Consider the following 26,487-nt stretch of genomic DNA (forward strand, 5'->3'; position numbering starts at 1 on the left):
AACCTCCTCTTCACAATGCTCCCAAACAAAGAAAGGACTGTATTTGTGTCTGTGTGTATATACGTGTGTGTTTGTGTGTGTTTGTGTGTGTGTGTGTGTATTCGATGCTCTGGCACTACTGTCCACTCTCCTGCATCCCTCAACAAACACTTATCCACAACACACACACACACCTGCATCTGAAAAACACACTTGAAATGTATTAATGCAATAATTCTCCCCCCACACACACACACACACACACACACGCACACACAGAATAAACGTGTGAGAGAGCCGTCTGATAAATGTGTGTAATGTGTTCAGTGTTTAAAACCTCCTACGTGACAAACAAACAGCATGTTCAGACAGCCCTGCGTCACTACAGCCACTTAAGCATCCCACACACACACACACACACACACACGCACACACACACACAGTGCATACGGTACGGTCGGACTCAGGCCGTGAGGTAAAGACAAGTTCTATTGAAGAGGAGCAGGAGAACATCTCTTCTTACTGATTCATCTCCATAAATAGAACAATTCCTCCCTTATTGATCGGACTGTTTGACCTCAGAAGAGGTCAGAGGTCAGCGTAAGAACCCCATAGTGCCACCGAGACAACCAACCACCATTAACAGGATGTAGATGGTGTTATATATATATTAAAGTGACACAGTTTACACCATGCACCTTCTACACTCTTTTTTTTTTACACCTTTTAAATGCCTTTTTCTATTCGGGCACAGACTTGACACCACAGAAGGACACGTGTGTATACACACTAGTAGGCAAACCAAATCTATACAGCAATAAAATGAACTTGATCTTCTTACTGGTTCCAAATGGATGGCAAGAAGAGCAAATGATGGACTGTGAAGTGTGTTAATCATTTGATGAAGTAGTTCTACCTGATCAAGACGTAATGTATAAATATGTTAAGCTGGAAAATCTATACTATGTGTGATGTGCTGTTTGTTGTATAAAATATAATCATATCATATAGTACAATAAATGACATTCAAGATAGATGCTGAGATACTTTGCAAAGCAAGACAACTTGTAAGTTTTTAGTGTGCAGGCTATGCTGATGATGTGTCTTTGTACCGGCTACGCCTGCAGCGCACACATGGCGTACGGTGGTGTGAGTCACAGACAAAAGCAATAGTAAAAACAATAAACTACGATCGCTTTTTCATTTACTTTTATCATTTCTCTGTCATTTCAGTCTGCTATTTCAATCTCTCTTGTCAGCTGTTATCAAAGGACGCAGGTGACAGGGGACAATAGGCTGAATAATAATAGAAACTCTCAAAACCAAACTGACAAATCCGCTCGCCGGCAGTCATTCAATCATTTCCTGTATATCGGTAGTTTGATTTTAAAAAGATAAAGACGCTTTATGACCTATTTCTATGTAAAAGGGCCGAGCACACCTCGCGTCAAAAAGATAAATATGGTCTATTTTTACGTCTGTGGAGAGGATCTCCTTGGCCCACACGCACCACTTACTGTACGTGCTGCTCTCAAGCCTGGTGTAGCCGTTTTCATTATTATAGTAGAAGTGTACTGTAGCGGCGCAGCAGCTGCTCCGCGAACAGTCCGCGTACGTTAAAGTAGCCTGCCCGTGAGCCTCGACCCGTCAGTATCAGATCAATCAAAGAACTAGACAGTGTTCAGATGACATTACTCGCTAAACCTCAGAACTCCTGAACCTCATCAACTACTTCAACTGGTTTGTCACAGACATGAGACAAGCGTGACACCACAACTGCACGGCCAATTCTACAATTTTGGAAGAAATAGGACAACATTTCCAGAATAGCTGGCGTGTTTTTCCCGTTTAAAAACCTGAGAATCACAGCCCAGTGAGGAGGAGTGTGTTCAACCAATCAGTGCAGGAAGACTGTTGTTATACATCTGTTGTACGGCAGGCTAGAAATGGGCTTAGTCCCAAGCTAATTCATTCATTACAAGTCTATTGAGCCTTGCCAGACCACACTAAGTCAAACAAGAACTGGTGCCGGGCTACAAACTGGAATTTCAGTCTGTTCAGTTTGCAAGACTTGAGAAGCAGTCAGTTGGGTCAAAATGAGCTACAAAAAAAGGGATGCCCCCCTCATATACACAACCACATCAACATTTTTACATACATGTATATCCACATTATAGTGTTTTTAACCGCTCGTGGTGCTTTTGCCGTTTCAAAACTGCATTCTCAATTAGATTTAGGCAACAAAACAACTTGGTTAGGTTTAGTCAAAGATCATGTTTTGGGTTGAATTTATTACTTCTGGTTTCACGCAGGACCAGAACACCGGTCTTGGTGAAAGTTGGGTGTTTGACCCCCTCCATCCACCCGGTCCTCTTCCCTATAAGCAGACTCTGATTAAACGTATTTGTGATATGTCAGAAACAAACGTAATCCAGGAGGAAATACGTTCCTTTGAAACGTAATTGAAAAGGCAGTTTCGTGAACATAATTTTTAGGAAACCAGGCTGCAAGTAATGCTATACAATACTACTAACATTAGGAGTCAACTATCATGAAACAGCCAGTAATTGGTATGAAGAGACGATTAACTATCGTCAGCGGTGACGAGAACCAGGTACTTCCAGTATGGCCGACATCAGAGGCCATATCACATCGTAATCTTGTGTGATGTTTGTTAGGCAGGAACTGAAGCTAACTCTGCTGTTGACCTCATTGTCTGAGAATGACATATTATATATTATATCTAAATACATCTAAAATCTAGAAATTGAGAACATTTTAAATAAAACAGAAGAGCCAAAAAATTAAGACAGGCAGCAAACTTTAAGTATGACCAATGAGGTACCATGCACACCAGACACAATCCATATTCTTCAGTGTGTGTGTGTGTGTGTGTGTGCAGCCCAGCAGTATAGACAGCTGTAATAATCACTGCAACAGCCAACACAGAGACATTACATAAGTGAAATATGTAACATCTTTTTTCCAATAAGACATTTAAAATGATGGAGGTGTGAACTCATTGGTAGTCATACAGCTCACATACTCTACCATCCACAATAACGGTAACTCTAGTAAAGCACACGCCGTGCAGGAGAACTCATTTAAGTTTCACAACTTGCATTCACTCACACACACACAGAGCGCACTACCAGCCTGAATGTATGAACACATTTTGGAGTGGTTTGTGTTTTCAGGGAGAAAACAGTCAGTGAAGAAATGAAAACCAACCGTGGAGCTGTGAGGGATTTAAACCCACGATAATGTGCAGAACACCATTTGATCCACATGGACGACACGCTACTGCCCCTTTGAAATTGGATTTCTCAACAAATTAGTGTCTTTGTGAGCCTTTAAAGAACACAATCAAAATCTGGTAGAAAGTTATTTCTCACACACAGTTTATAAACTGCTGACTTTACCTCAACGCCATGTGTTCACTGTGAATTTGACATTGTAATTTGTGCTTAAGAGGTGACTAAACTCTACTTCTGTACAGAAAATAAAAGTAGAAAACTGAAAGGAGGTTGTTTTAATCTCCCTTTCACACACACATTCACACACACACATAGTGTACAGACATTATCAATACCTCTGTCAGTGCAGCTCTTGGGTCCAGGTGTACAGCAGCGCTGGGAGACTGTGTTGTATCTCCATCCCCATCAATCCTTCAGCATCCAAGGAAAGCAGAGAGAAAACAGCAAAACACAGAGACCGAGCGTCTGTCAGTCAGATCCTCCACAGAGACACAAAGACAACAGATGTAATAACTGGGAAAAAATGGAGGGAAACACTACACTCTATCCATCTCTTTCACCCAATCTATTTACTTCTTCCTCACTCTCTCTGTCTCTCTCTCTCTTTGCTCTCGCTGTTTCTCAGTCCGTACTCTCTCTCTCTCTCTCTCTCTCTCTCTCTCTCACACACTGATTCTCCATCTGTCACCGCCCCCTCTCCTTCACCCCTCCCACCTCATGAATTATTAATGAGACTCAGACACACACACACACACAAGCTCCGCTGCTGTCAAACACACTCACACGCACATACGTTACAAGCTTATGCGCAACTGCCTCAGACTGTTATGATCATAGAGGCACATTTCTCTTCTTGAGTTCACAATAAATGTGTGGTCAATTGTTGGGCTCAAGGAGGTTTTAATTATGTTTGAAAAGCTCAAATTTCCTTCAGTGACCTTCCATCCAAAACAACATAGAACCACAAAAATGAGTCAGTAACATAACTAGCGTAATTAAATAACAACTGCTCTTAGCAGACTTTGTTACATGACTTTGAGTAACAGCGTTGCTTTACAGGCGTAAAGTTAACGTTTACTTTTGGTTTCATAAGGCACATGAACAGCGGTCTCCTGGGGAAAAGTCCTGGTTTTAAGTTGTTTTAGGTTTTAAGTTTGTTTTTTTTAAAGCTGAAGTAGGCGAGATTGGAGCAAATATGATTTTAAAAAGTTATTTTTATAAAACGGTCGCTATAACCTGACAGTAGTACTTGAAACAGGTATCTGCAAGATTTCACAGACCGGAGGAAAACAAGCAGTAAGAGCTGATCTGAGGTCTGCTGTCCATCTGCCGTCTATGAGAGCCGGCTGTCAATCACTCGCGAACTCAACCAAACGGTCAAACTAGGCAGCACTGATCAAATATGAATCAATATTCTGTTACGTTAATGCCTATTTTTCTCCTCAAATGTTCTCAGAATCATCTTGTAGTGTACGGTTTAGCTGTAAAATGAGAAAGTTTGTGACCCCACCGCCATTGTGAAATCTGGTGAAGGAACGCCAAGTTCCGGTCACATGACCGGAGCACAGCCAATAGGAACGCTCTCTCTCTGAAATGACCTGTGATTGGTCAAGGTCTCCCGTCACGGGCTAGATGTTCTAAAGCCTGAAAACAGAGCCATGAGGAGGAGCAGAAGTCTAGTTATCTCTCAGAACACTTGAATTACAATATGCTGAAAGGTTATTATGGAATTTTTGCCCAATGATGCCAAAAATATACTGCCTACTGAAGCTTTAACTGGCTACAGGCAAAACCACTCTTGTGCTATATCAACAGTAAGATAAGAAGTAGGTACAGTAAGATGATTATTTGGTTAATCAATCAACTGAAAACAAATCAGTGATGGTTTCATATATAATCATTTATCAAGTTCAGACACAAGCACACAGCTTTTCTGTTGTTCTACATGGTAAATGGGGTTTTATAGTACTGGCCATTTAGACATTGAGTATATAGTTTTTATTTTATTCTTTTATTCTTCCCTTGTGGCCATAAATGAGCAGTCGATTCTATTGTCTTTGGTTTTCTCTATTAAAGACACAGAACTCAGTGGGTCTGTCTGATGAAATACAAATATGCGTTCCTCCCACACGCTCCCCCACATGTACATGTAACCTATAAAAGCTCAAACACACACGCCAGCCATGCATGAAGTCATTCACACGCAAAACACACACACAGGTCACGGAGAAGACAGGGCCGATCATGCATGAGGGAAAAACATGCATGCACACACACCAAAATCTCACACGCACAAACACACATAGTAGTTGTCCATGCATGCAGTGCAGGTGAGGAACAAGCCCCCCCCCCCCCCCCTCCCCCCTCAGCTGGAGGCTATCGGAGTTTTCTCATGGACGAGACATAACATGGCTGGAAGTCAGAGAAAAGAGTGTGTGTATGTACGTGTGTGTGTGTGTGTGTGTGTGTGTGTGTGTGTGTGTGTGTGTGTGTGTGTGTGTGTGTGTGTGTGTGTGTGTGCGTGTGTGTGTATGTGTGTGTGTGTGTGTGTGTGTGTGTGTGTGTGTATGTTGCCGTCTTACCCAAAGTCGGATGAGAAAATGTATATCTCGATATCAATCTAGATCTAGATCTAGATTTAGACCAGAGTGCAAACCTGGCAACCCTACTGTGAGGATAGGACCTTTAAGATGCTGCGTGCAGTCACAGCATCCAGCTGTTGATCAAGACAAAGCTCCAGTAGAGATGTCACACTGGCCTAGAGGTTGATAATGTACAGTATGGACCACTTAAAACGCAACATCCCCTGTTTGCATCTGCCAGTGGACCTTTGTTGTATGTGATTAGTTATACCGATCTACATTTGGTGCACGTCATATTCAGTGGACTGCTTCCGTCACGCAGCGTTCCTGTAGAGCCAACAGTCCCCGTCGCCTTCTTGAGTTTGTAGAGTGCAATTGTTCAAAAAGAGCACAACAAACGAGGCGCACAAGAGCAGCAGCTCAATGGACACCGTCCATCGTGCAGACATTCTGATCGTGCAGACATTCTTCCGATGTCGTTTGGAATTGGATTTGTTGTCCTCACACGGTCGCCAAGGGGATGGTCTAATGAAGTTGCTGATGGAGGTGTTCAAAATTCAAGCCGTGCTAAGAGCGAGATGAAGAGATTTCCCGTCACGACTGTGCGCCCCCATTTCCAACCAATGATGTGATTTGTCCCGCCCCCGTTGTTAGCGACCCTGATCCGTGCAATTCACATCGAAATCGACCCTGGTCCGACCCTGGTCTTACCCCACCTCTCGACCTGGGTCGCAAAGGCGAGTCGATCAACGCGGGTTAACCCTTTCATACACACTATCAACCCTGGTTCAACCCTGGTTGAGTCCTCGGTGTGTATACATATATTATGTGTCAGTCCTGTGATAGTCTGGAGACCTGTCCAGGGTGTAGCCCGCCTTCACCCAATGTCAGCTGGTTACAGATAATGAATGAACAACCAACTCTGCAATCACACAACCAACTTGAGTTGTCGTTACTATGACAATCATTCCCCGTCTCTGCCTTCCATCACACAGGACGTGATGTGGCATTGGATCTCTGCTCAGGGTGGAAATTGGGTTGAGCATCGCTGGTAATTATGTGAGTTCACCAAATGCCGTGCATAATACGGATGATAAAGGTGTAAGTACAAACAGGTGCAACCAAACTGTCAATCAAGCCCAGTCTGTTTAGTCAAACATCATTTGAAAATAAAATAAACTCGTTTTTTAATTCGCAAATTCAAAATGTGGGAATGCACTTCATGGGAGAGAAAACACAGAAAGAGCAATAAATGTAGAGAGGAAGAGAGGAGGCCAGTGGGAGGGGGGGTTGGGTGTAGGATTTGGGCCTTCGGGGCATGATAAAGAGACACCCCCCCCCCCCTTCCAGTTGAAGCAGGCCTGTAGCCTGATGAGACGCAGGAAGACAGAGAGAGTTTCAGCTTTATGTATCTATGTGGTGTGTGTGTGTGTGTATCTAGGCTTGACCTCCTGACCTCGGCTAGGATTTTCAGCTCCCTTCTGTCTGCAGCCACCCCCCCCCAACCAATCAATAACCCCCCCCCAACCCGCCGCCGCTAGCTCTGACATGCAAATGACCCTTGCATATAATTAAAAGATACGCCCTGACAACAATAGGATAACCTCAACCTCCCCTCTGCTCTTCCTTAAGACGTGCGCCAAGACGTACACACACACCCCACCACACACACACACACACACACACACACACACACACACACGCTCACACTGCACAAACAAAAGCGAAGACAACATCAACTCGTGCCCAGATGGACTCCAGTCAGTTGACCTCTGCTCAGATCTGCAACAGACGAGCAAACAGACAAACAGACATCGAGATAAGTGCACTTCAGCCGCCCCCCCTCATGCTCAACACACACACACACACACACACACACTCCTCATCAATCATCCTGTTATTACCTCAAAACTGAAGCTTGCACCTTGGAGTTCTGCTCGTGTCCAATAACTTCCACTTGTTTAATGTAGCATCAATGATAGAGACTGAGGTCATCTGGTGTTCTATCTGTCTGAAGGCTGTCTCTGGTATTCAGCATGTTGTCATTACTGGTTAGGAATATCTTGACTCTGCAGCTTTTATATTAGAGCATCAATGAATGATCAATGTCTCTATTGGCCGATACGCAAAACTATAACATGAGACTATTTGTTTTGATCAAAGGGTTGAATTAGAATTACAGTTAGAAGATAACTGAGCTGGAGAGCTGAGACTCCAGACTTGAACCCGAATCATACTTTAGTCACATGACTGAGCGGGGACTTGAATTGGACTTCTATCTCCACTGAGAGGTACAGTTAAAAGCTCAGAGAAACGCTGACGTTGAACTATATGATGATCTTGTCACACTACTGTTCCCAAAAGTGAAGATCTAAAGTTTTGACCTGGTAAAATAAAGACTGCAAAGAGCAAGTTGAACAACAAGCATTCAGAGACTTACAAGATTAGCTATTGATATCAACTGTTTGCGTGGCTTTGCATCAAGACTGTTAAAGGGGAGGGGTCCATCATTTTTTTTTTTTTTTAGGTTTGTATATCATTCTATAGCTTCCCAGTGGTGATTCTTATTGTTTCAAATCCGAACGTTCAAATTTTGGTCTAAGTATGTATGTTTTTCCCAAGCCCATCTAAAAACTTTTTTATCATGTGACCTGACGTAGGTTTCTACATGATGACGTTGCAACATATATCCTTATCCATAGTCAGCGTATTACCTACAGTAAATTAGATGGCAGTCGGCACGCTCCCAGTTTGGAGAAGCAGACGGGAGTACAGGCACGGAAGCTAAGCGATGTGCTGCTGTGGACGCCACGTTAATTCAGATCCAAAAGTCACACAATAACACGAACAAACTAACCGATCGATGCAGCGGTAGACCAGCAACTCCCTTGTTCTGAGAGGCAAAATTACTGTCAAAGAAGTCAGGTGGCTTTGAAGAGAGCATAGATAAAATCTGATAAAGTCTGATGACTAGGTAATGCGGTGAAAATAATCAAAATATAGTGTACGGAGGCCGTTATATCCATCTATGCTCTCTTCAAAGCCACCAGACTCCATTGACAAAAACAGTCATTTTACCTCGCAGAACACTGCACTATACACACAACCCCACCTCAAACGATCCAAACTAACCCTTTCAGTTATTTCTAAAGCTAACGTTGACTCAGCTAGTGCTAGCGTTCACATTATTCATAACCTTATTGATTAGCTTGCTGTGTTAACAGCAGAGAAACTCATCCACACCTTCATCTCCTCCCGCCTTGACTATTGCAACTCACTCCTCTATGGCATCAGCAACACCTCCATAAATAAATTACAACTGGTCCAGAATGCAGCTGCCCGACTCCTCACCCACACCAAATCATGGCATCATATCACCCCAGTCCTGAAAGACCTTCACTGGCTCCCCGTCTCCCACCGGATCTCCTACAAAATCCTGACCCTCACCTACAAAGCCCTCCACCAACTTGCACCCCCCTATCTCTCTGAACTCCTCTCCCCCTACCAACCTCAACGGTCCCTCAGATCCACCTCGGCTGGTTTACTCTCCACCCCCACGTCCAAACTCCGCAGCTTTGGGGACAGAGCATTCTCCAGGGCAGCTCCCAAGCTCTGGAACTCACTCCCCAATCTCATCAGAGACTCCGATTCCCTCACCACATTCCAGTCCCGCCTCAAAACACATCTTTTCTCATCTGCTTACCCGTAGCCCCCTCCTTCCCCCTCCCCATCAGTCCATGTGTATGTATGTGATTGTTCCTGTGTATGTCGCTTTTTGTCGTTCGTCTCCTGTCTGTCTGTCTCACACCGTTTTCCCCCCGACTATGTTAAAGCGTCTTTGAGATTAATATAAAGCGCTATATAAATCCAATATATTATTATTATTATTATTAACCTACAGTACGTCACTGCTTTTTGCTAACAGCTGAGTGGGCGTTTCAATTTGATAAACCCAGAAAAAGAAAGCAGATGGAGTCGACCTTTAAATGAAAAAGAAAGTAAGTGAAGTGAGGTGCTGCTTTGGTATCACACTGGAACTCCTATTGAACAACACTGAGTGGAGAGTGAGGCGTTAAGACAAGTGGAATAAAGAGTAAGTAAAGGAAATAGGATATAAGAAATGAGGACAACTTCAGAGCTAGACAACAACTGGACTCATTACAGTGTATGCCACAGGGGGCCGTGCGTTAATTAACTTTGCCGTTGACCCCTACACACACACACACACACACACACACACACACAGAGTACAGCCATGTCCTGTGGTTATTGAACCGGGTGTGGGGGGGCAGATCTCACCCTGGGCACTGGGAGAGTTTGGTTTTCCAATCAAATGACAACAAAATAGCACACTCACACACTCACACACACACACACACACACACACACACACACACACACACACACACACACACACACACACAATAACTAAGTGTAGAACACAGTGTTGTCTGAGTCAGTAGAAACCAGTGGTTGGAGGGTCACATAAGTCATGAAGATGGAAAAACACTCATTAGTCACCAGACTATGTAAAAGTAATGTCGGAGGGAGCTTCTCAATTTATGGGTTTGTGTGTGTGGGTCGGTGTATCTTTTGGTCATTTGATTTTCCTTTCACAAATGGATATTAAAATAGAAAAAATGAGTGGTTATTTGATTTTCATTTTAAAATACAAAATTGAAAATTGAAATACGAGGCGTTTTTCTTTATCAGGGTCAGAAAGGGATGAACTAAACTTAAAAAAACGGGTTTATTTTATTTTTTTTTATTTCTAAAGGAAGAGAACCATTGATGTGTGAAGACGGTCTGTTAGCACTACACTTTACGTATAACCGTGAAGTTATTGATTATTTCATTTGTCTAGTGTGTATCTAATTTTGGTGTCATTGCTGCCGTATGTCTTTTAACTATTAGTGTTATATTGGTTATTTCCTCCGGATGAGAATCAGCACCTCTAAATCTGAGGCCATGGTTCTCAGCAGGAAACCGGTGGTTTGCCTACTCCGGGTAGGGAATGAGTCCTTACCCCAAGTGAAGGAGTTTAAGTATCTCGGGGTCTTGTTCGCGAGTGAGGGGACGATGGAACGTGAGATTGGTCGGAGAATCGGAGCAGCGAGGGCGGTATTGCATTCGCTTTACCGCACCGTTGTGACGAAAAGAGAGCTGAGCCGGAAGGCAAAGCTCTCGATCTACCGTTCAATCTTCGTTCCTACTCTCACCTATGGTCATGAGGGTTGGGTCATGACCGAAAGAACGAGGTCGCGGGTGCAAGCGGCCGAAATGGGTTTCCTCAGGAGGGTGGCTGGCGTCTCCCTTAGAGATAGGGTAAGAAGCTCAGTCATCCGTGAGGGACTCGGAGTAGAGTCCTTGCTCCTTTGCGTCGAAAGGAGCCAGTTGAGGTGGTTCGGGCATCTAGCACGGATGCCTCCTGGGCGCCTCCCTTGGGAGGTGTTCCAGGCACGACCAGCTGGGAGGAGACCACGGGGAAGACCCAGGACTAGGTGGAGAGATTATATCTCTACTCTGGCCTGGGAACGCCTCGGGATCCCCCAGTCAGAGCTGGTTAATGTGGCCCGGGAAAGGGAAGTTTGGGGTCCCCTGCTGGAGCTGTTGCCCCCGCGACCCGACCCCGGATAAGCGGTTGAAGATGGATGGATGGATGGTTATTTCCTTTATTGTCAGGGGTGGGGGGGGAATTGATGAAAAATAGAAGACTACTTATTTGCTCTGTAATTTATATGCCTTGCAATGTTCTTACAATTTAAAAAATAAATAAAAAAATTTTTTTTTGTATTTTAATATCCGTTTGGGAAAGGAAAATCGAATGACCAAACAATACACTGACCGTGTGTGTCCTACCTGCATACATCAAACTGAGAACAACATCACTTGCAATTTGAAATGTCACCCATCTACACGCACACCCACACACACGCACACCCATGCACACACACACACATTCTTTGTTAGGTGTGTATGTCAACTTTTTTTCCCCTTTTCCCTCAGATATGGAAAATCCCAGTAGCTCCCATTCACATGTCAGCGTTTGTGTGTGTGTGTGTGTGTGTGTGTGTGTGTGTGAGTCCAGACCTAATCCATGGTAAGCAGATACAGTATGTGGGGCTACTATCAATAGGGCTTTGTCCAGTGGATGGATGATTGTGGATTGAGCCGAACAATATGGTGGAGGAGCAGACTGCAACTATTGTACAAACAGTGTCCAGCTCCTCTCCCTCAGCAACATCACATTATAGCGCAGAAGCTGAGACCCACAAGAAACCCTCCTATGCATCAAGGTGTTTTAACGTGAGGGCACGTTACAAAGCCCCACAGACAGGAATGACTCATCACTACACGTGTGCCGAGAACATCCTGTTTCCACTCAGCAGTATCTCAACACAATTAATCCTTTTAACCCTTTTGCTAGATTTCTAGCTCCCTGTAATACAGGTCTATGGCATCGTCACCACATGTCGTATATTTTTTATTACCTCCGCCAAGGAGGTGATGTTTTCTGTTTGGTTGGTTTGATTTTCAGCAGGATTACAGAAAAACTGCTGGCCTGATTTTCATGAAACTTGGTGGAAGGGTGAGGCATGGGTCGAGGAAGAACCCATTCAATTTTGGAGCGGATCCAAATCATGGGCGGATAAACAATTTATTTTTCACTTTCCTTAAAGGGACTCTATGTAACAATCAGAAATGTCTTGTTAACAGCAACACCTGTGGCCGTTAAGTCAACGAAAGTCAGCGTCCTGTTGCTCGCGCTTGTGCTCGCTCTACATAGACATGAACGAGCATCGATCAAAACAGTGAGGCGACACGTGCATGGGCCACCGACCCGATTTATACGTGTAAGAAGTTACAAACAGTACCTTTAAAGATCAAAGTAAGCTCTCTGCGGATATTGACCATCAACAATGAATATCTTTTATTCCAAAATGTCCTGTGTTATCGGTAACACCAGGAAAATGTTCTCACGTGGCATCCCCACTTACAATGTCAGGTCACAGGACATTTTAACTTTAGTTGTACATCTTGTTCACACTGATCTTTGTAAAAGTGTCTTCAAAGCTCCAAAAATGTGAAGTTTCATTGTCTTATTTCACTGGAACATTTTAAAAGACTGTACTTGCAAACACACTTGTAAATGTTTTTCTTAGTTGTGAAAATGTATAATGTATGTCAGACTCTGTCGATGTTCAAACTGGTTGTTGTAGGGTTTTTGTACACAGGTCTCTCTTAAAAAAGAGATCTCAATCTCAATGAGACGGCCTGTTTAAATAAAGGATTACATATATATATGACTCAGAGAAAAGGGATGTCATTTTTTAAGTATTGTGCCTCAATTAGGTTCAGAGTTTTAAAGAACTACGTGTTCTACTTTGAAGTTGTATCATTTGATACCACTAGTGACAGCACAAATATTCAAACCAGAACAACAATACCTCTGACACACACACACACACACACACACACACACATACACACATGCATGGTCACACATGAACAGCCCCCTTCATCAGTATAAGGTAACTCGCTAATTGAGCTATTTAAAGATTCATATGGGATAAAGGGTTAAAGGGTGGGAGGAGGAGGAGGAGGAAGGGGGGGCATAGAGGTGAAAACTTGATGGAGAAATAACTAATATTCACACACAAAAACACGCACATGTTGACAACAGAGAAAAGTCTTAAGCAAGAGGGCGAACAAGTGAGTAAAATGAGTAACATGCAGTGCAGTTCCCTGGAAGTGCAACAAGTGAGGAAACCTTGAACATTCCCACAATCCACTGTTGTTTATTTCACTCTAGTCAAGCAGCCAGAGAGCTGCTTCAATAGAACAAACAAGGTCAGGATGGGAGCCAAAAATGTGTTTTGATGTGTGTGTGTGTGTGTGTGTGGGTGTGGGTGGGTGCTGCCAGCTGCACCAGACCAGGGAATTACAGTTTCTGAGAATTGTAATGTTTTTCCAAAATTGCCTTGTTGTTAGTATTAAGCAAGAACTGTTCCATTAAAGACAGAAATGTAATTTATCAAAGAGCCAGATCATTCAGTTTCCAGTCCTTGATAAGGGGCCTTAATAATAACTAGAATGGCATTCGGAGAGCGCAGACCTCCGCCAAGGTGCGTGACTTTAAAAACAGATCACAGCTCCCAGCTGGCGGTACCGTGAGGTGGTCGGCTTGTTATTAACACGGTGTGTTTCTGTGTAACGTATCGGCGGATGCCTCTCTCATTCAGCAGCCTTGTTATGAAAAAAAAGTTGTTAATAACATGAGAATACATTCGTAATATTATGAGACAACCGCTTTCATTCTTTTTTAGTGAACCTTTGAAAGCAGTCTATCATCTCATGTGTCAATTGAGGGATGTGGGAATATGGGATGTCATGAAGTTTCACCAATAAGAACCCAATTATCATACATTTTAGGATACTGAAATGAAATGAAACCAGTGACATGATGTGTGAACCCATAATTGGAAAATGATTAAACCAGGTGGACGATACAGATATGACATCACAAGCCAATACACACACACACACACACATATAGTTGCTGAGGTGTTTTTGCTAACTTATGTTCACTATCAGCCACCTGGGATCCCTGACCTCCAGGCTACCAAGGGGTTCTGGTCAAGAGGCTAAGCCCGGGATGGAGCACTTGTGTGGGGCAGGCAGAGTAGACATCTGGCCTGTCTGCTGGAGGTTGACTGGATGAAGCCATCCATTCACCTCAGCCGGGTCAAATCATATTGTACACTGGGAGAGCCAGCCAAGGGACATGTGAGTCACACACACACACACACACACACACACACACACACACACACACACACACTGATGTGCTACATGCTAACCCAACTTGATGTTCAACCTAGTTCCAGTAAAGCAATAACTCTAAGGTTATTTCCACATTTGGGAAGAGAATCCCTCAAGGCTGAAACGACTAAACCACTCAATCTGGCCCTTTACAAAACCAAGGAGAACTGTCCTTATGTTAGTAATTAAAAGTATTAATCACTAAATTCAATGTTTACTTATGTATGCAGACCGGTATGCTAAGAAAAGACATCAAATTCAGCTGTCTAATGGTATTCATATTATTCATATTATATGAACATATTAACAACAACTGGTCAATGATGATTGAATAGCACATAATTATGAGAGCAGTACAAGCGATCCAGCAAGGACAGATTAGTAAATATGATTGATGTTTTGAACCTTCAGAGGAATTGTGTCTGTAGATTTGAGTGAGCACATACGATTAATTTGCTTAATATCTTCCCAGTTGCTGCCTCTCAGTTTTGTCAGTTTTGTTTCGCTTGTATGGACACACTGGATTTGCCCTTTGAGTAAAGTATCACCCTGGTAAAGCCTGTTCCCACCGCAGGATCTTAAGGAACTTTACCTGTGTTCTGACTAGGGCTGTCCCGAACGCCAGTTTCTTGTGGTCAGTCAGTCCAACTGAAGTGAGGATTGAAGTTGTCGCTAGCTTCGGAGCGAACCCGCGACGCCTTCACTCAAATCAGCAGGTAGCAAGCAAGACGCGGGAACTTGGCTCGGGTCTTGAGGAGTTGTAGCATTTATTCGTCAACAAATAGCCTAAACTGTACACACACGTACCGATCAGGCTAACGGAGAGTGTAACGTTAGCCAGAGCTAGTAAAATGTCAGCAGATTGGCTATAGCTTCCACAAATGGCGACATGTTTTTACCACTGGTACTGGACCGGTACTCGGTATCAGCCAATACACAAGTTCGGGTATCGGAATCAGTATCGGGAAAGAAAAAATAGTATCAGAACGGTCGGTTGGGTATTCTGTCTGTTTCTGAGAGAGACGTTGGATTACAGGCGTCACTGCCTCCTTTGCAACTTTTTTTTTTAGCAAAAGTGGCGTTTCATGTTTTATTCTTGAAACGCTGATGCCGCTGTTTCACATTTTAAGATATGATTTAAACATTTATGACATAAGCTGCAGTAGAATTAAAACAGAAATAGCATTGGATTATCGCGATCGTATAAACGGTTTTATCGACATGCGTTATTATTTATTTCTATCATCATATACAAATGAAGAAATGAAATAAAAACCCACATTCTATGCCTCTGGCTGCAGATTTGTGGCGCTGTGGGTTCATATTGTTTTTCACATAAGATTCTGTTCCTGCACTTGAAGAGCTTGAATCTGTTTTGTGTTTGTGTCAGATACAAAATTAGAAAACAGAGGAACAGACTGTCATAGAAAGAGAGGAACAGAGACATAAATAGTGAGGAAAGGCAGACAGTGAGAGACGGGGAGTGGAGGAAGAGGGAGCAGCTGTTACAGATGGAAGAGACAGAGAGAGAGAGAGAGAGAGAGAGAGAGAGAGAGAGAGAGGCTCGCTGTCTGGAGGTAAACAAGACACACACCGGTAATTGAGCAACCGTTGCCATGACTACATTGATGCTGAATATCCGCCCATGCCCAACCCTAGATGCAAAAGCGCACGTACACATTGACAGAAGGTGGACACGAGTCAAAACAACTCCGAAGCAGAGAAGTCTAAGCACTGAAAACAGCTTTCAAATGAGCATTTCCTTTCATATTAAATCTTTTATGTATTCAGTTTGTCTCACTGAGAGTCTAGCCAGCAGGACAGAAACACAGACACAAATACACAATATGGTTTAAACTGTGAGAGGTATCGCTTATAGGAAATAGAAATAGTTAAATGCTGTTCAGTGTGTTTTTGTAAAGGACAGAAGTAACTGATTATATATTGTATACGGATTATTTCAAACTATTTAAATCAAAATGATTGCATGTCAAAGCCTTCATATCCATCACAGTTATCAAAGTTCTATATTGAAGCCTTTTCTCATTACTCCTCGTCAGATGATCTGAATATTCTGTAGTAGCTTTAACATCAGTGAATCATTGAAATCATTCTAATGAATGCTAATTAATGCTAATAAACAGAAAGGGACTGCTCTCAGCTTCATACCTGGCGGCTTGAATCTTCTTTCAGAAATGTCAGCAGTTTAGCTGTAGTCTGAATGCTGCTTCATTTCTACATACCTCTATTATTTCAATCAAAAATTGAGACCATTTTTTTTAAACTTGACCTCACTGTATAAAATGACCTTTGGTGACCTCTAGGATAATCACAGCCTCATGAAACTTTACAGCCACAAACTAGAGACCTAGAGCATTCAGAGGATGGATGGATCAGACTAGAGACCTAGAGCATTCAGAGGATGGATGAATCAAACTAGAGACCTAGAGCATTCAGAGGATGGATGGATCAGACTAAAGACCTAGAGCATTCAGAGGATGGATGGATCAGACTAAAGACCTAGAGCATTCAGAGGATGGATGGATCAACCTAGAGACCTAGAGCATTCAGAGGATGGTTGGATCAAACTAGAGACCTAGAGCATTCAGAGGATGGTTGGATCAAACTAGAGACCTAGAGCATTCAGAGGATGGATGGATCAAACCAGAGACCTAGAGCATTCAGAGGATGGATGGATCAGACTAGAGACCTAGAGCATTCAGAGGATGGATGGATCAGACTAGAGACCTAGAGCATTCAGAGGATGGATGGATCAAACTAGAGACCTAGAGCATTCAGAGGATGGATGAATCAGACTAGAGACCTAGAGCATTCAGAGGATGGATGGATCAGACTAGAGACCTAGAGCATTCAGAGGATGGATGGATCAACCTAGAGACCTGGAGCATTCAGAGGATGGATGGATCAGACTAGAGACCTAGAGCATTCAGACGATGGATGGCTTTCCTAGCTAGATTGACAATAAGAGGGTTTATGAGCAGTTTACACAACACAAGACCTCGCCATCCAATCGCCAAAAAATGCAAATCTTGTAGAAATCTCCAAATGTCAAAGGTTTATGGTTCGGTATCACAGCGTGGCTTTTTCTATGGTGTTCCTGAAGGGACCAGGGGCCCCGGATCCGAGTACACTTGAAACCCAAAGTCCAGTTAGTTTGTTTAGTGTAAACGCTCCGTACCGTTCTCGGGCACGGTTCATCGATCCGTATTCGAGTCCACTTGAAAAGGTGAACTGGAGTACGGTTCATGTGTACTCGGGTACGGTTCGCATCAGGTGTGAAAGCCAACCGTACCGAAACACGGAAGCGGACCGCTATATAACGCGAGTAACATGAGCAGTCAGTTTTGAAAAGACAGGCTTTTTTCGACAACGCCGGTCTCCTCCGAAATCTGTATATGCTCGCAGCATGCGCCGATCTTACCCAGGTTCCTGAAAATGAAGGGGCAATCGTACTCAGGCACGGTACGGATCAACCTACCTAATATGAAAACACCCTTTATGTGGTATTTTGGAGGGATTTTTGATCGTTTTTATCAATTCTCGAGTTGTAAAAAATGGTTAAATTTAGCACCAAATCTGTGTAACAAATGGTATCAACCCAAACATTGCTGCAGCAACTTATGAGACACAAGTGAGCATGGGAATGGCCATCATATACTTCCATCATAACAGTTCTATATGCCCTTTTACACTTTCACAATTTATTTTAATTAATCAATTAATTAATCAATCAATCAATTAATGTTTATTTATTTTTCTCTACTACTGCGCCTGCTCCTCTATGAGCCCCATAGAAGCGGAAGATCGACGGTGATTTTGTACTCGAAAGTCAAACTTTTTTGGCCTCATGCACCACTGAGCAAACCCCAGCGCTGTATCCGGTTCTCTTTGTACATCCGCGGTCTGTCCCTCTGCCTTGTGTATCTTTAAAATAAAATAGCAAATCAAATAGGTGACAAGTGTTGCCGCTGGATTCCAGACAATGTAGAAAGTCAGGAAACGGTTTGAGAGGTTAAAAAATGAGGAGGCAGGGGACAGCTGATCCCAAAGCAGACACAGTGACAGCAGGACATGGCAGTGTGTGTGTGTGTGTGTGTGTGTGTGTGTGTGTGTGTCCAGCAGGCCTAAAACATTTCTCCCCTGATTGTCAAGTCAAATAAAGGTTGTCGCGCGCCAAGCCTATTGTCCACACACTGACCCCCACCGCCCAAAGAAAACCCTGCTTAACCACCATGCCTCACTCCCCAAATATACACACACACACACACACACACACACACACACACACACACACTTCAATCCCCCATGTCTTTGTCTCCAGCAACAGGAGGTGTGGTCGTTTTTCTACAGTTAATGAGTTTGCGGGGCCACGAAGGCCAAGCGGAGGCACGGGTCATTCATTCATTTAGCCCTTTAAGCCTCCTCGGCCCACTTCCCCCATAACATACACACACACACACACACACACACACACATTATACACGTCAGAGCACAGAGATACACTAATATTGCTGTGATGAGGAGAAAAGCAAAAAAATTTACTAACATGAAAAACACATCTCCACTTATAATAAAATAATATATATCAGAGGTCAAGAGACCTCTTTGAAAATCAACATGCCAGTTTTTCTTCACCAAAATTTAGCATAACTTTGTAGCGTTATTTAGCGATCTTCCTGACAAGCTAACATAATATATTAAAATAAACATTGTGACACGCTCACAATGCTCACCAACACACATCCATACATCCTCAGACAGACACACACACACACGTATAGCCCTGGCGTCTGGTGACACAATAGCTTCTGGTAGCAGCTGGTCAGCAGTAGCCATAGGAGTCACACACACACACACACACACACACACACACACACACACACTGACACACATGCAAACATGCAACATGTACAAGCCCCTGCATGTCTAATGACGTGCCAAGACGACATAAGAACAAGAGAAGACAACTTGACTGGCCATCTGTGGCATGGAGGCCATGTGGAACATCTGCGTTAATCAATAACACACTCACTCCCACACGCATGCAGGCATGCATGAGTAAACACATGCATGCATGCATGTTGACAAAAGCACGTAAATATACTATCTACAGCATGTAAATAAATGCATGATTACATTCAAATATTAAAACAAATATTTTAAAAATTCCATGCAAGTGTCATGAGTCCATTTTTTTTAAATGTGTGCACACAAATAAGTCAGGCTCATGAATTAAAGCTGAAGTAGGAGAGATTGGAGCAAATATGATTTAAGTTATTTTTATAAAATGTGATAGTAGTACAAGAAACAGGTAATCTGAAAAAAATCATGTTCCTCTGTGTCCTCCGGTGCTCCTAACGGCATCTGCAAGATTTCACAGACCGGAGGAAAACAAGCAGTAAGAGCTGATCTGAGGTCTGCTGTCTATCTGCTGTGCTATGAGAGCCGGCTGTCAATCACTCGCGGACTCCGACCAAATGGTCAAACTAGGCAGCGCTGATCATAATAATTACAATCATTTTAAAGGTGCTAAAAGCGAGATTGGGAGCATTTCTATATTTCTATTGCCTCCACACGGCTCTCAACATGGCGATGGCTGAGGGGGGACCGGAGGGTGGGTGCTACGCTTACGGCGTTATCCGCTGTAACCGCCGTATAAAAACAGTATAGAGTGGCGGTCGTGAGCTAGTGGGGCACGCTCACATGCAAAAACATGCACTAAAAGGTACACGTGGTCGGATGGCTACGTCAACAAAGCACAGAGAAGCTCTGATTACAAAACACACCGAGGGAGAGGGGCTTCATTCTCTGCTCAGGTAGACATTACTCCTCTATATCTTTACATAGACAATAGATGTTTGCTGCTATATTAATGCTCTGAATATCATATAGAGAACATTAAATAATATTAACATGGTATACTGACAGTAACAACCAACAAAGAAGGAAGGTTAAACGTGCTTCAGCCGCCTCACAAGGAATAGTTGGCCTGTCCGGTGCTCACAGAGTAGGGCAATGACTCTGATGAAGACGCAGTATTAGTCTTTAATAAAGTTTACTGCCTTAAATCCGTGTGCTCCAGTGTGCTTTGGAACTGCTCTCTGAAGTCTCTCCTGTAACAACCAACAATCAGTAAAATGAGGGCAAAGAGATTTTTGTCTTTGAAGAAAAAGATCATTTTCTCTGGCAAATTGTTGCATTAGTATTCCATGTGTTGGATGCCTGATTTTATATAAAAGACATTGAATATGAATAATTTTAATTTCCTCACATTGTCTTCACATGGAAATCCACATGTATGATATAATAGGACTACACATAAAAGCAGCAATCACACACACAAGCTCGCTGGAGATATCTGGAAGTGTGCTGCTGTTTATAAAGACATCAGGATTTGGTGAAGAGGAATTGGATTATACACACACAAACACACACACACTGGATAGGTACTTAAGTGCACACGCACACACACACAAAACACACACACACAAACCTCCCCCACTTCTGGGAAACACCTGCAGCCATGCTTGTTATTCTGGGGAACAGAACACATGTGCCAGAACACAGTTCACACATCCCTTAACCAATTAGACTAGAGACTGCTCACACACTCACTAACACACACACACTCACTAACACACACACACTCACTAACACACACACACTCTCACACACACACACACACCTCCTCCAACACTACTTATCTGCTTTAACAAAACAACATGCATCTAAACCTTAAGTCTGGAGTCTCACTCTATTCATTAGGACTTCATTAACAGACCAGCAAGAGGCAGCTTAGAGGAACACAAAGACACACAAATACAACTGCTTTTGGAAAATACTTTTTTGAAGTGTCCAAAATGTAGAGAATGCATCCTCTGGGGAGCGAGAATGTGCTCAGTACATTTCATAGCCTATTTCATATTGATATTTTTCACATACAGGTGGACTTTCTTTTAACCTGATGGTGGCAATAGAGTTGAGGTCACTCAAGACGCACGTGGAGACGCATGTTAATACCAGGTGTGAACAGGGCCTAACACTGCTTGATAATACAACAGTGTGGTGATGCAAGTTAATCGATCAATAAAAGTGTATTTTCCTAAACGTTAAGACACCTCGTATGTAGGCAAGACAGACATTTCCCCCGCTGATTACTGAGCACAAATGTACTGTAGCTATGGAGCCTACTGAAGCCTCAAGAACCCCCTTCTGGTGCCACCAGATACAGAATCCTCCCGGCAGGACATGCTTTGAGAGCGCACAAAAAGAATTGTGGAATATATTATATAGCCAATGCTTACCCACATAGCAGGGCTATAGTCCACTCATATCCACTTACTAATGTAGCCTTCTCTAAACTCAGAGCACTTCTAAAGTCTATAGTCTGTGTGAGTGGAGAAATCAGATCAGATCACAGACAACGTCAGCAGTGTCTGAAGATGATGATGATGATGTGAGAAAGAAGAAAAGAAATGGCAGAAAAAGGGAAACTGACAAACTGAGACAAGGAAAGAAAATGTGTGCGTGCAAATGTGAAAGTGTGTGTGTGAGTGTGTAGGTGGTTGGGTGACCTATATGTGTCAGTGCAGTGTGTAGGAGACCCCTGGGCTTGGGTTATATTTGGTCATCACACATGGTAACTCAACCAGCAAGGTCACACACGCATGCACACACACACACACACACACACACACACACACACACTTGGGTCAGAAACAGAATTATTGCCATCATGTCAGCGGTATATTGAGCTACACCTGGTTAAATGAATCCTCCACCAGTTCAAACTGCAGATGAGTCCAATCAAAAGTATTAACGCTCTTCTGAAAGTAAAGTCTACAAACTGAGACTGAACTGTTGGAAAACAATCATGGTCAGTTCATTCAGTCAGTCCAGTCACATGCTTGACAATTATCTGTTGAAAAAAAACAGTAAAAATTCCGTCCTCAAAGTCAAAATCTGTTTTCTGCAAAAAACTAAATATGTCTTCAGTCAGCCCTGCAACACCATCCCATAATGAGCAAAGCAAAATCAGCTGTCAGACTCCACAACCAGCCCTGCTCCCAGTAGACCACATACACACCACATAACTGCACTATACTGTACACTGACTGTGCAATATCAATACTACTCAGGTGTAATTCATACTGCGCAATACTTTGAATTTCATTCCAATCACTGTGCAATATGTGAAAACTGTGCCATTTTTCCACTTGTGCAATTATGTTGATAGTCTGTTTATTGTCAATACTGTATATATTGTTCCTATTTTTATATTTCCTTCTATTTAAATTGTTCATATTTGTTTCACTTTTGTTTTGCTTTTTACTCTTCTTTTTACTGTTGTATCTTGCTTTTTACCTCCGCTTAGGCCAAAGGCCTAGGAAGGAGGTTATGGTTTCACCGGCGTTGGTGCGTTGGTTTGTTGGTTTGTTTGTTTGTTTGTTTGTTTGTTTGTCTGTTAGCAGAATTACTCCAAAGGTTTGTGATGGATTTGAATGAAATTCTTTGGAGGGGTGGAGTGTGGCACAATGAACAACCCATTCGATTTTGGTGGCGATCCAGATCATGATCCGGATTCAGGAATTCTTTTTAAGGATTCCCATCAGCCTGAGCATAAAGACCTCTGGGTATAACACATTCACAGACAGTGTAACTGATGACGCGTTGATGACGCATGACCCCGCCTCTTTCCTTCAGAGAGCGAGACAGAGAGAGAGCGGGGAGTGGACAACTGTAGTTTCAGCGTTTTTTTTCACATTAAACTCTATGAAATTAGAGTTGAGTTGGACCAAAGCACACTTGGTGATTGTTGGAAAGAGTAACGACGACAGTTTAGGTGAGTTTTATTTTGTTTCTGTCCTGTTTGAATGAGGTGTTTTACGATGTTCCGCTACGTACAGCTGATCTCATCATAAACAAAAATACACGTGGGTGATGGCGCAAGCTGAACGGAGAGGGGGGGGCAATCGTACTCGGGCAGCTTGGCGGAGGTCTTCGCTCTCCGAGTGCCATTCTAGTTGTTTTTACTAATGCTTCTTGTTTCTGTATTATCCCCTTTGCTGCTTTACACTGCAAATTTCCTCACTGTGGGACTAATAAAGGAATATCTTATCTTATCTTATCTGTGGTCTGATGAGCATCATAAGGGATTGGTTTGGGATCGATGTTTCAATATTGTAACATAAATGCTTGACCATCAGTCATTAGTCATTCGTCTTTGCTTCTGATCTCTGAACAGAAAAAAAGGGTAGTTCTGTTAATGTCAAGTTGCCAATGTCAATATTTCTTAGCTACAATAAGTAAGTAATTATTCACAACACGGTGTCCTGGTATAAGAAAATAATTTATGCGGAGGAAAAATAATTCCACAACACAGAGTCCAATATTTTCTATATAATGACCCCTTGCAGCATTATCGCAATTACACCAGTCACTTAACAAAGTATCAAAGAAAAGCTTTATACACTTTGCATGTTGGTTTGTAGTAATGGTAAACTGGTACAGTAGTGTGACACATCAGCATGTTACTATAGTTACCTTTAGTTTAATATACCTGACCTTACCTAATTTAGAATGGTGGTTAAAGTATGAGTTGTTCCGTTATGTAATAAGAGACACAGTATGGGCCCCTGGTGGGAATATGAAAGGATCATTATACTGACCTTTCCTGAGGGGTTGCATATACAGCATTGGCCACATGAGATAGTTCAGTATTGCCACAAATTTTCCGTCTGCACACTTGAATGCACCGTGGTCATCAGAAGACGGCACATATGATCTGACTGTGCTGCACAACACAGAATTACACGTGTTCCTCTGAATGGCATTCGGTGAAAGATCAGTCTATTAGGGCTGACCTCCATCACTCACACACTGTTAACCTGTCAACACTGGGCCATGACTGTGTGTGCGTGTGTGTGTGTTGAAGGTCACAAGCTGAAGTGATTGTCTGGGTTTAATGTCCTTGACTCCTCTCTAATCCCTACCTTGGCATTCAATGTGACCCGCTATGCTCCATTGACCTCAGATTACTGTACACACAGGCCCAGTAGCACTGCAAGCACACACACACATACACATACACACATGTGATGAAGGTTAAAACAGATTACTTTGACCTTACATTAGAGATGCAGTTGAGCGTGTTGTATGCATGTATCTTACTTTTCTTACCATGCAATGTGCGTAGACAGTCGAAATAAACACTTGTGAACAATGTACTCAGTGACATACAACACAATTTCTTCTGTCAGTTTAATATGAGAATTTCTTATGAGCTCCGAATGGTTCATTTCTAGCGGCTACCCATCTTCCCATATGGGTTGTGTTTTCCACAATTCCACGATTATTTTATAAGCTTAAATAACTTCATTTAAAAGATGTATACAGAATGTTAAAGCCACAAAGTCGTGTATACACGTCCGAATTTAAATGGTGCGTTGGCAAAAAGCAAAAACTGATACTGAGAAAAAAAGGTGTGCATACACTGAATATCGGCTCCCAACAAAAGATTTATTAAAGCTTCAGTAGTCAGTATATTTTTGGCATCATTGGGCAAAAATTCCATAATAACCTTTCAGCATATTGTAATTCAAATGTTCTGAGAGAAAACTAGACTTCTGCTTCTCCTCATGGCTCTGTTTTCAGGCTTTAGAAAATCTAGCCCGTGACGGGAGACTTTGACCAATCACAGGTCATTTCAGAGAGAGAGTTCCTATTGGCTGTTCTCAACATGGCTTCCGGGTCACAAACTTTCTCATTTTACAGCTAAACCGTGCACTACAAGATGATTCTGAAAACATTTGAGGAGAGAAATAGGCATTAACGTAACAGAATATTGATTCATATTTGATCAGCGCTGCCTAGTTTGACCGTTTGGTCGGAGTTCGCAAGTGATTGACAGCCGGCTCTCATAGACGGCAGATAGACAGCGGACCTCAGATCAGCTCTTACTGCTTGTTTTCCTCCGGTCTGTGAAATCTTGCAGATGCCGTTAGGAGCACCGGAGGACACAAAGGCACATGATTTTTTTTCAGATTACCTGTTTCATGTACTACTGTCACCATATAGCAACCGTTTCAGTGAGTCTTCTTGGCCAGTATAGAACCATCTGCATTCCGCTCATTTATTATGTTTGTTTTGTTTTTTTCATTTGTTAGCTATCTGTATATAAATTATCTGAAAAGTGAATTCCTAATAATTGGTACTCTTGGTCCAAATCACTACAGTGATTCTATCTCGATCTATTATTGAAAAGTACTACACTGTACTGTATATGCAAACTGGTAATCTCTATAAACAGATTCTGCATTCACATGTAGGCAACGGGACAAGATTTTGGTAACGGAAGTGTTCTGGTTTCCGTCTTAAGTCTGTTTGCAGTCTGAGTAATATTGACCAATCCCGTTCGAGCAGGCTTTGGTTGACTACAGGTGGAGCTTGTGAGGAGAGCGAAAGAGGCGGAATGCATTGGCCGAAATGCAATCACCGGCTATCGTCTGATGAGAATTTAGCCTTTTATTGGTTTAAAATGAGCTTGTAAACTAGCTACAACTCTACAACTCTGCAATTTCATTTAGCAGACGCTTTTGTCCAAAGCGACATACATCTGAGAGTTCGACTACTGGATACTTGTGAAACAATACGGTCATAGACGTCGTCTCACAACTCCAACTCCATTCTCGCGTCTTAAGTTGCTAATCGGGATGTAAACAATTAACCGGCGCTCGGTAGTGAAGTCTTGTCCCGGATATTCGCTGGCTACACCGGAACCCCCGAAATATTGCCTGTTGCCCCCAGGCTAGATCGTCGTCAGACCG

At 42.7% G+C, this 26,487-nt stretch overlaps 1 protein-coding gene across 33 annotated transcripts in view; it reads right to left on the minus strand.

Moving 5' to 3' along the window:
* Positions 1–26,487, minus strand: part of nfasca (neurofascin homolog (chicken) a) — a 172,210-nt gene that overhangs the window by 114,140 nt on the left and 31,583 nt on the right. For 26 of the 33 annotated variants that reach the window (XR_012595592.1, XR_012595603.1, XM_074648528.1 and 23 more), the window contains exon 1: positions 3,572–3,880. The exons of 1 other annotated variant lie outside the window; for it this stretch is intronic. The gene's annotated coding sequence lies outside the window, so the exon portion shown is untranslated. Of the gene's footprint in view, positions 1–3,571; positions 3,881–26,487 lie in introns of those variants that run through there. 6 more of the 33 variants (XM_074648765.1, XM_074648748.1, XM_074648741.1 and 3 more) reach the window with 3 other exon arrangements.

Source organism: Sebastes fasciatus, chromosome 1 (genome assembly GCF_043250625.1).
Source record: "Sebastes fasciatus isolate fSebFas1 chromosome 1, fSebFas1.pri, whole genome shotgun sequence".
NCBI classification, from domain to species: Eukaryota; Metazoa; Chordata; class Actinopteri; order Perciformes; family Sebastidae; genus Sebastes; species Sebastes fasciatus.